This window comes from Diceros bicornis, chromosome X, assembly GCF_020826845.1.
Source record: "Diceros bicornis minor isolate mBicDic1 chromosome X, mDicBic1.mat.cur, whole genome shotgun sequence".
In the NCBI taxonomy this organism is placed as follows: domain Eukaryota; kingdom Metazoa; phylum Chordata; class Mammalia; order Perissodactyla; family Rhinocerotidae; genus Diceros; species Diceros bicornis.
In genome coordinates, this window is record NC_080781.1 from 67,320,463 (window position 1) to 67,331,165 (window position 10,703).

Consider the following 10,703-nt stretch of genomic DNA (forward strand, 5'->3'; position numbering starts at 1 on the left):
GCAGAAACCTTACAGGCTAGAAGGGACTGGCATGATATATTTAAAGTGCTGAAAGGAAAAAACCTACAGCCAAGGTTAGCTAAGTTAACTGGCAAGGTTAACATTCAGAATGGAAGGAGAGATGAAGATTTTCCCAGAGAAGCAAAAATTAAAGGAGTTTATCACCAAGAAACCAGCCTTACAAGAAATGCAAAAGAGACTTATTTAAGTGGAAAAGAGACTACAAATAGAAATAAGAAAATTATACAAAAAAAAAAGCCATAAAATCACTGGCAAAGGCAAATATACAGTAAAGGTAGCAGGTCAACCACCTATGAAGCTAATATGAAGGTCAAAAGACCAAAGTACTAAAATTATCTATTTCCATGATAAGAGGGCAATGGGTACACACACACACAAGAAGAGGTTAGATATGATATTGAAAATATAAAATGTGGGAGGAGGGGGGTAAAAGTGTAGAGCTTTTAGCAAGATGACAAACTAAAGAGACCATCTACCTAATATAGATTGCTATATACGTAGGTTATTATATATAAACTTCACGGTAATCACAAACCAGAAATCTATAATAAATATACAAAAAATTAAGTGAAAGGAACCCAGACATAATGCTAAAGAAAGGCATCAAACCACAAGGGAAGAGAGCAAGAGAAGAAGAAAGGAACAGAGAAGAACTACTACAACATACAGCAAAAAAAAAAACCAAAATGGCAATAAGTACATTCTTATCAATAGCTACATTTTTTTTTTAGTTTTAAAAAGTTGCCTTTAATGAAAAATATAAAAATACTGCACCCTTGAAACATGATTTGTATGTTCACCAAGTCTTAAGAGATCCCTAATGTAAAATAATTCTGTTTAATATATGTGTTTTTTTTTTACATATACAATGAAACCTTATTTATTTGACAGTAATATTTATGATGCTGACATCCTCATAGGGCTTATCTGCTTTGGGATTGACTTTGATGTTGGATATCTTTTTACAACTTCCATTCCTTTAGTCATTCGTCCAAATACTGCATGCTTATTATCAAGCCAAGGTGTTGGTACTACTGTTATGAAAAACTGGGATCCATTCGTATTCGATCTAGCACTGGCCATGCTGAGTGTATATGGTCTGTCATGTCATAATGTTGAATGAAATTCATCTTCAAATTCTCCTCCCCATATGCTTTCTCCTCACATACCTGTAACTGTTGGATCTCCTGTCTGAATCATGAAGCCCTTCGTTATATGGTGAAATGTATGTCCATTGTAATAATCATTTCTGCTGTGAACACAGAAGTTTTCCACTGTCTTAGGGCACTCAACAGGAAAAAGTTTGATGTGAATGTTTCCCATGCTTGTGTGGACAATGGCACTATCTGAAATTCGTTTAGGTCCTTCAGCTTGAGTAGCTGCCATGACTTCTTCTTTAGAAGGTTTCTCATTAAAAACATCTCGGTCAGAGTCTGCACTTTTTGTATCTTCTGGTTCTCCTTTGGTAAACATATAAAATCTATTCTTTTTGAAAGATGTACAGACTATTGTTGGGTCAGCTTGAATATTCTGAAGAACGGGATTTTCAGAAGCTTTCATTTCTATAGTAGTTGCAGCATAATGTTTTTTGACTATTCCTTGGAACAGAGCCAATTGCATCACTCTAATATTTTCTTGCTTGCCTCAGATCCGCACACACCAGTCTGTTTCTACATTTATAACTTTAATGCCCAGCATTGTTCCATATAGCACGAAGTGTCCAGTTTCATCAAAAACTATATTAATTAATCTTAATGCATCCACTTTCTCCAACTCACGTTCTACAGTCATTCATCGGCCAAATTCCATGTCTGGTAGCTGTTGCCTCATCTGCTGCAGTTCAGTAAACATACTTAGTGATTCGTCAAAGACTCTCATGAGTTTTCCAGTTAAAAACCTGAAAATTCTAACTTTTCTATCATAACCAATAGTAGCTATTTTCTTCCCATCAGGGGAAAAACATATGCTGGTTGGATAAGCCTTGCACTTGGCAAATTCATATAAATTTGCGTCAGTTTTATATTCCCAGTTCACCATTTGGGGAATTTATATTCATGAGGAGGCCCAGTCCAGTATTAAATTATTCCAGATTTGTCAGAAGACACTATTGCTTTGTAAACTGGGTTTAATCCTATCTGAGTAAGAGGTGAAATATGGAGTTTGTCAAAAATATGAAGTGGCTGGTTATCTCCTCGACTATCATAAATGAAAATTTTTCCCGTACTCTTCTCAGAAGCAGCAACTGAAGATATAGCATCCCCTGGGCAATAGATCCACTCCCACTGTCTGGGAAAATAGCCAAGCTTCAGCATATTGATGATGTCAAAGTTCACTACATCAAACACCTTCATTGCTTTATCATCACCCACAGAATAGAACAATGCTCCCTCAGAGCTAACTGCAATACTCTCAATAACTCCTAGGTGGCTACAAAAATGTTTAACAAATTCAATTCCCTCTTCTGTTTTTTTCCAGAACTTAACATGTCCATCATGACTGGCAGTAATATTAAAGTCTGTCTTGGTGCACACCACATGGGTGATTACATATCTATGCATGTCACAACGCTCACACATGGATGCACTGGGGACATTATCAAGATAAACTCTTTCAAACTCTAGAACTTTCCTCCTCTTGGCCAACGTTGCCTCTACAGGTAAAGGCCCAACCCAGTGCTCTTCATTTTCCTCCTTGTTCTCTTGGGCCACAGCCACAGACAATGCCAGCTCTCTTTAGCTGCATTCTATTTTTTCTGGTTCCTTGGGGTCCTGGCACCTTCTCCTGCTGTGCTGTGAATAGCTACCACCTTCCACAGCAATGTTGTACCTCAATAGCTACTTTAAATGTCAATGGATTAAATGCTCCAATCAAAAGTCATAGAGTGGCTGAGTGGATAAAAAAAACAAGACCCATATATATGCTCCATATAAGAGACACACTTCAGACCCAAAGACACTCACAAACTGAAAGTGAAGGGATGGAAAAAGGTGCTCCATGAAAATGGCAATGAAAAGAAAGCTGAGGTAGCAATACTTATCTCAGAAAAAATAGACTTTAAAACAAAAGCTGTAACAAGAGATGAAGGGCACTACATAATGATAAAGGGAACAATCCAACAAGAGGATATAACACTTGTAAATATCTATGCACCCAACATAGGAGCACCTAAATATATAAAGCAATTATTAACAGACATAAAAGGAGAAATAGACAGCAACACAATAATAGTAGGGGACTTTAACACTCCACTTACACCAATGGATAGATCATCCAAACAGAAGATCAACAAAGAAACATTGGCCTTAAATGACACTTGAGACCAGATGGACTTAGTAGATATATATAGAATATTCCATCCAAAAACTGCAGTATACACATTCTTTTCAAATGCACATGGAACATTCTCCAGGATAGATCACATATTAGGCCACAAAACAAGTCTAAATAAATTTAAGAAGATAGAAATAATACCAACAATCTTTTCTGACCACAATGGTATGAAACTAGAAATCAACTATAGGAAGAAAATCGGAAAAGCCACAAATATGTGGAGATTAAACAAAATGCTACTGAACAACGATTGAGTCAATGAAGAAACCAAAGGAGCAATAAAAAAATACCTGGAGACAAGTGAAAATGAAAATATGACATGCCAAAATTTATGGGATACAGCAAAAGCAGTTCTAAGAAGGAAGTTTACAGAAATACAGGCCGACCTGAACAAACAAGAAAAATCTCAAATAAACAATCTAACAGTGTACCTAAAGGAACTGGAAAAAGAAGAACAAAGCCCAAAATCAGTAGAAGGAAGGCAACGATAACATCATAGCAGAAATAAATGAAATAGAGACTAAAAACAAAAACAATAGAAAAAATCAATGAAACTAGAGCTGCTTCTTTGAAAAGATAAAATTGACAAACCTTTAGCCAGACTCACATAGAAAAAAAGAGAGCAGGTACAAATAAATAAAATCAGAAATGAAAGAGGAGAAATTACAATGGACACCTCAGAAATACAAAAGATTATAAAAGAATACTCTATATGTCAACAAATTGGATAATCTAGAAGGAATGGATAAATTCTTAGAATCACACAACCTTCGAAAACTTAATCAAGAAGAAATAGAGAATTTGAATAGACCAATCACCAGTAAGGAGATCAAAACAGTAATCAAAAACCTCCCAAAAAATAAAAGTCCAGGACCAGACAGCTTCCCTGGTGAATTCTGCCAAACATTCAAAGAAGACTTAATACCTATCTTTCTCAAAATCTTCCAAAAAATTGAAGAGAAGGGGAAGTTTCTTAACTCATTCTATGAGGTCAATATTACCCTGATACCAAAACCAGACAAGGACAACACAAAAAAAGAAAATTACATGCCAAATCACTGGTGTACATAGATGCAAAAATCCTCAACAAAATATTAGCAAATCAAATACAACAATACATTAAAAAGATCATACACCATGATCAAGTGGGATTTATTCCAGGGATGATTCAATATCTGCAAATCAATCAACATGACACACCACATTAATGAAATGAAGAATAAAAATCACAGGATGCTCTCAAAAGATGCAGAGCAAGAATTTGACCAAGATGCAGCATCCATTTAAGATAAAAATTCTGAATAAAATGGGTCTAGAAGGAAAGTACCTCAACATAATAAAGGCATATATGACGAACCTATAGCTAACATCATACTCAATGGAGAAAAACTGAAAGCTATCCCTCTAAGAACAGGAACCTGGCAAGGATGCCCACTTTCACCACTCTTATTGAACATAGTATTGGAAGTCCTAGTCAGAGCAATCAGGCAAGAGAAAGAAAGAAAAAGCATCCAAATTGGTAAGGAAGAAGTGAAACTGTCACTATTTGCAGATGACATGATTTTACATATAGAAAACTCTAAAGAATCCACCAAAAAACTTTTAAAAATAATAAATGAATACAGAAAAGTTGCAGCATACAAAATCAACACAAAAACCAGTTGCATTTCTATACACTAACAATGAAATAGCAGAAAGAGAAATTAAGAATACAATCCCATTTACAATTGCAACAAAAAGAATAAAATACGTAGGAATAAATTTAATCAAAGAGGTGAAAGACCTATACACTGAAAACTATAAAAACATTGTTGAAATAAATTGAAGAAGACACAAAGAAATGGAAAGATAGTCTGTGCTCTTGGATTGGAAGAATTAACATAGTTAAAATGTCCATACTTCCTAAAGCAATCTATGAATTCAATGCAACCCCTATCAAAGTTCCAATGACATTTTTCACAAAAATAGAACAAAGAATCCTAAAATTTATATGGAACAACAAAAGAACCCAAATAGCCAAAGGAATCCTGAGAAAAAAAGAACAAAGCTGGAGGTATTACATTCCCTGATTTCAAAGTATACTATAAAGCTAGAGTAATCAAAACAGCATGGTACTGGCACAAAAACAGATACACAGATCAATGGAACAGAATCGGGAGGCCAGAAATAAATCCACATATCTATGGACAGTGAATTTTCAACGAGGGAGCCAAGAATGTACAATGGAGAAAGGAAAGTCTCTTCAATAAATGGTGTTCGGAAAACTGGAAGGCCACAAGCAAAAGAATGCAAGTACACCATTATCTTACACCATACACAAAATTAACTCAAAATGGATTAAAGACTTGAATGCAAGACCTGAAACCAGAAAACTCTTAGAAGAAAACAAAGGCAGTACGCTCTTTGACATTGGTCTCAGTAGCATATTTTCAAGTACCATGTCTGATCGGGCAAGGGAAACAATAGAACAAATAAACAAATGGGGTTACATCAAACTAAAAAGCTCTGCACAGCAAAGGAAACCACCAACAAAACAAAAAGATAACCTAACAATTTGGAGAAGATATTTGCAAACCATATATCTCATAAGGGGTTAATATTCAAAATATATAAAGAACTCATACATTTCAACAACAAAAAAACTAACAATCCAATTGAAAAATGGGCAAAAGATCTAAAGAGACATTTTTCCAAAGAAGATACACAGATGGCCAATGGGCACATGAAAAGATGTTTAACATCACTAATTATTAGGGAAACGCAAATCAAAACTACCTTGAGATATCACCTCACACCTGTTAGAATGGCAATAATTAACAAGACAAGAAATAACAACTGTTGGAGAGGATGTGGTGAACAGGGATCTCTCATATACTGCTGGTGGGAGTGCAAACTAGTGCAGCCACTATGGTAAGCAGTATGGAGATTCCTCAAAAAATTAAGAATAGAACTATCATATGATCCAGCTATTCCACTACTGGGTATTTATCCAAAGAACATGAAAACATGAATGCGTAAAGACATATGCACCCCTATGTTCACTGCTGCATTATTCACAATAGCCAAGACTTGGAAGCAACCTAGGTACCCACCAAGGGATGAATGGATAAAGAAGATGTAGTATATAAACACAATGGAATACTACTCAGCCATAAAAAGGATGAAATCCAGCCATTTGCGACAACATGGATGGACCTTGAGGGTATTATGCTAAGTGAAACAAGTCAGAGGGAGAAAGTCAAATACCATATGATCTCATTCATAAATAGAAGATTAAAACAACAACAAACAAACACATAGAGACAGAGATTGGATTGGTGGTTACCAGAGGGTAAGGGGGGAGGGAGGAGGGTGAAAGGGGTGATTAGGCACATGTGTATGATGATGGATGGTAATTAGTCTTTGGATGGTGAACATAATGTAATCTACACAGAAATTGAAATACAATGATGTACACCTGAAATTTATATAATATTATAAACAAATGTTACCTCAATAAAAGAAAGAAAACAAGGAGGTGCAAGGTCTGTACACTGAAAACTATGAAACATTGATGAAAAAATTGAACAAGACACAAATGGAAAGATATCTTGTGTTCATGGATTGTAAGAATTAAAATTATTAAAATGTCCATACTACCCAAAGAGCTCTAAAGATTCAACATCATCCCTATCAAAATTCCAATGACAATCTCACAGAAATAGAGAAAACAATTTTTAAATTCACATGTAACCACAAAAAAACTCAAATAACCAAAGCAATCTTGAGAAAGAAAAACAAAGTTGGAGGCATCACATTTCCTGATTTCAAATTGTATCAGAAAGCTATAATAATCAAAACAGTGTGATACTGGCATAAAAACAGACACATAGACCAATGGAACAGAATAGCAAGCTCAGAAATAAACCCAAGCATATACAGTCAACTAAGTTTTGACAAAGGCACCCAGAATACACAATGGGGAAAGGAGAGTCTCTTCCCTAAATGGTGTTGGGAAAACTGGATATCCACATGCAAAAGAATGAGACTGGACCCTTTTCTTATACCACCCACAAAAATCAACTCAAAATAGATTAAAGACTTAAATGTATGTCTTGAAAGCAGCAAAAGCACAAAGAGGGAAGTTTATAGAGCTAACCACCTACATTTAAAAAGAAGAAAGATCTCAAATAAGCAACCTAAGTTTACCCTCAAGGAACTAGAAAAAGAATAAACAAAGCCCAAAGTTAGCAGAAGAAAGAAAATAATAAATATTAGAGTAGACAAATAAAATAGAGAATAGAAAAAATACAAAAAATTGAGAAAACTGATTTTTTTAAAATACAAACAAAATTGACAATTCACTAGTGTTACTAAGACAAAAAGAGAGAAGACACAAATGAATAAAATCAGGAATGGAAGAGGAGACATTAAACAACCGCCTCAGAAATAAAAGGGATCAAAAGGACTATTTTGAACAATTATACACCAACAAATTGACAACCTAGAAGAAAGAGATAAATTCCTAGAAACACACAACCTACCAAGACTGAGTCCAGAAGAAGCATAAAGCCTGAACAGAACAATAACAATTAAGAGTTTCAATCAGTTGTCAGAAAACTCCCCCAAAAGAAAAGCCCAGGACCAGATGGCTTCACAGGTGAATTCTGTCAAACATTTAAATAATTGACATCAATCCTTCCTAAACTCTTCCAAAAAATAGAAGACAAAACACTTCCACAGCCATTATATGTGGCAAACATTACCATGATACCAAAACCAAAGACACCACAAGAAAAGAAAACTAGTGGCCAATGTCCCTGTTGAACGTAGATGCAAAAATCCTCAACTAAATATTAGCAAACCGTGGGGCCAGCCCGGTGGCGTAGTGGTTAAGTTCTGCTTCTGCATCCCAGGGTTTGTGGGTTCAGATCCCGGGCATGGACCTACACATCGCTCATCAAGCCTTGCTGTGGCGGCATCCCATATACAAAAAATAGAGGCAGATTGGCATAGATGTTAGCTCAGTGACAATCTTCCTCAAGCAAAAAGAAGAAGATTGGCAACAGATGTTAGCTCAGGGCCAATCTTCCTCACACACACACACAAAATATTAGCAAACCAAATTCTACAGCACATTAGAAGGATTATACACCATGACCAAGCAGGATTTATCCCCGGGATGCCAGGATGGTTCAACATATGCAAATAAATTGATGTGATACACCACATTAACAGAATGTAGGATAACAAACACATGATCATCTCAACACATGTAGAAAAAGCATTCGAAAAAATTTCAACACCCTTTCATGATAAACTCTCAACAAATTAGGTATAGAAGGAACTTACTTCAACCAATAAAGGTCATATATAAAAAGCCCACAGCTACTATCATACTTAATGGGAAAAAAATGAAATTTTTTGCTCTAAGATCTGGAATAAGGCAAGGACCTCCAGCTCAGCACTTCTGTTCAACATAGTACTAGAAGTCCTAGCCAGAGAAATTATGCAAGGAAAAGAAACAAAAGGTACCCAAATTGGGGGGCTGGCCCAGTGGCATAGTGGTTAAGTTCACGTGCTCCGCTTCAGTGGCCTGGGGTTCATGGGTTCGAATCCTGGGTGCAGACATACACACTGCTTATCAAGCCATGCTGTGGCAGGCATCCCACGTATAAAGTAGAGGAAGATGGGCACAGATGTTAGCCCAGGGCCAATCTTCCTCAGCAAAAAGAGGAGGATTGGCAATGGACATTAGCTCAGGGCTAATCTTCCTCACCAAAAACAAACAAACAAACAAACAAACAAACAAACAAAAAGCTATCCAAATTGTAAAGGAAGAAGTAAAATGATCTCTGTTTTCAGATGACATTATCTTATATGTAGAAAACTCTAAAGACTCCACAAATATCTGTTAGAACTAATAAACGAATTCAGTAAGGTTTGAGGATACAAAATCAATCTACAAAAATATGTTGTGTTTCTATGCACAAACAGTGAAGTATCTGAAAATGAAATAAGAACACAATCCCATTTACAATAGCATCAAAAAGAATAACATACTTAGGAATAAACTTAACCAAGAAGGTGCAAGACTTCTACACTGAAAACTATAAAACACAGAAGAAAGAAATTAAATTAGACACAAATAAATGAAAAAAACATCCCATGTTTATGGATTGAAAGAATTAATATTATTAAAATGCCCACAGTACCCAAAATGACCTACATTTTCAATGCAATCTCCATCAAATCCCAATGACATTTTTTATGGAAATAGAAAAATCAATCCTAAAATTCATATGGAACCACAAAAGACCCCAAACAGTCAAAGAAATTTTGAGCAAGAAGAACAAAGATGGATGCACCACACTTTCCGATTTCCTGATTTCAAACTGTATTACAAAGCTACAGTAATCAAAACACTATGGTACTGACATAAAAACAGACATATATACCCATGAAACAGTATAGAGAGCCCAGAAAGAAATACACACAACTATGATCAACTGATCTTCAACGAGTGTGCCAGGAACATACAATGGAGAATGGATAGTCTCTTCAATAAATGGCATTAAGAAAACTGAATATTCACATGCAAAAAATTAAATTGCACCCTTATCTTATACCATAAACAAAAATCAACTCCTAATGGATTAAAGACTTAAACATAAGACTTGAAACCATAGAACTCCTAGAAGAAAATATAGGCAAAAGCCGTCTTGACATTGGCCTTGGCAATGATTTCTTGTATATGACACCAACATCACAGGCAAAAAAAGCAAAAATAAACAAGTAGGACTACATCAAACTAAAACGTTTCTGCACAGCAAAGAAAACAATCAACAAAATGAAAAGGCAGACTACAGAATGGGAGAATATATTTTGAAACCATACATCTGATAAAGGGTTAATATCCAAAATATATAGGGAACTACAACTCAATAGCCAAAAAAAAAACTGATTAAAAAATAGGCAAAGGATCTGAATTGATATTTATCCAAAGAAAACATACAAATGATCAATAGGTACTTGAAAAGGTGCTCAACACCAGTAATCATCAGGTAATGCAAATCAAAACCACAATGAGATATTACCTCACACCTGTTAGGATGGCTATTATCAAATAGCATAAAAGATAACAAGTGATGGTGAGGCTGTGGAGAAAAGGGAACCCTTCTACACTGTTGGTGCAAATGTAAATTGGTGCAGCCACTATGGAAAACAGTATGGAGGATCCTCAAAACATTAAAAGTAGAACTACCATATGATCTAGCAATTCTACATCTGAGTATATATCCAAAGTAATTGAAGTCAAGATCTCAAAGAGATATCTGTACCCCCATGTTCACTGCAACATTACTCACAATAGC

The 10,703-nt window shown here is 35.5% G+C and overlaps 1 pseudogene; it reads right to left on the reverse strand.

The window, feature by feature from the left end:
* Positions 1-901: 901 nt before the first annotated feature.
* LOC131401144 (peptidylprolyl isomerase domain and WD repeat-containing protein 1-like) lies at positions 902-2,716 on the reverse strand (annotated as a pseudogene).
* Positions 2,717-10,703: the final 7,987 nt, after the last annotated feature.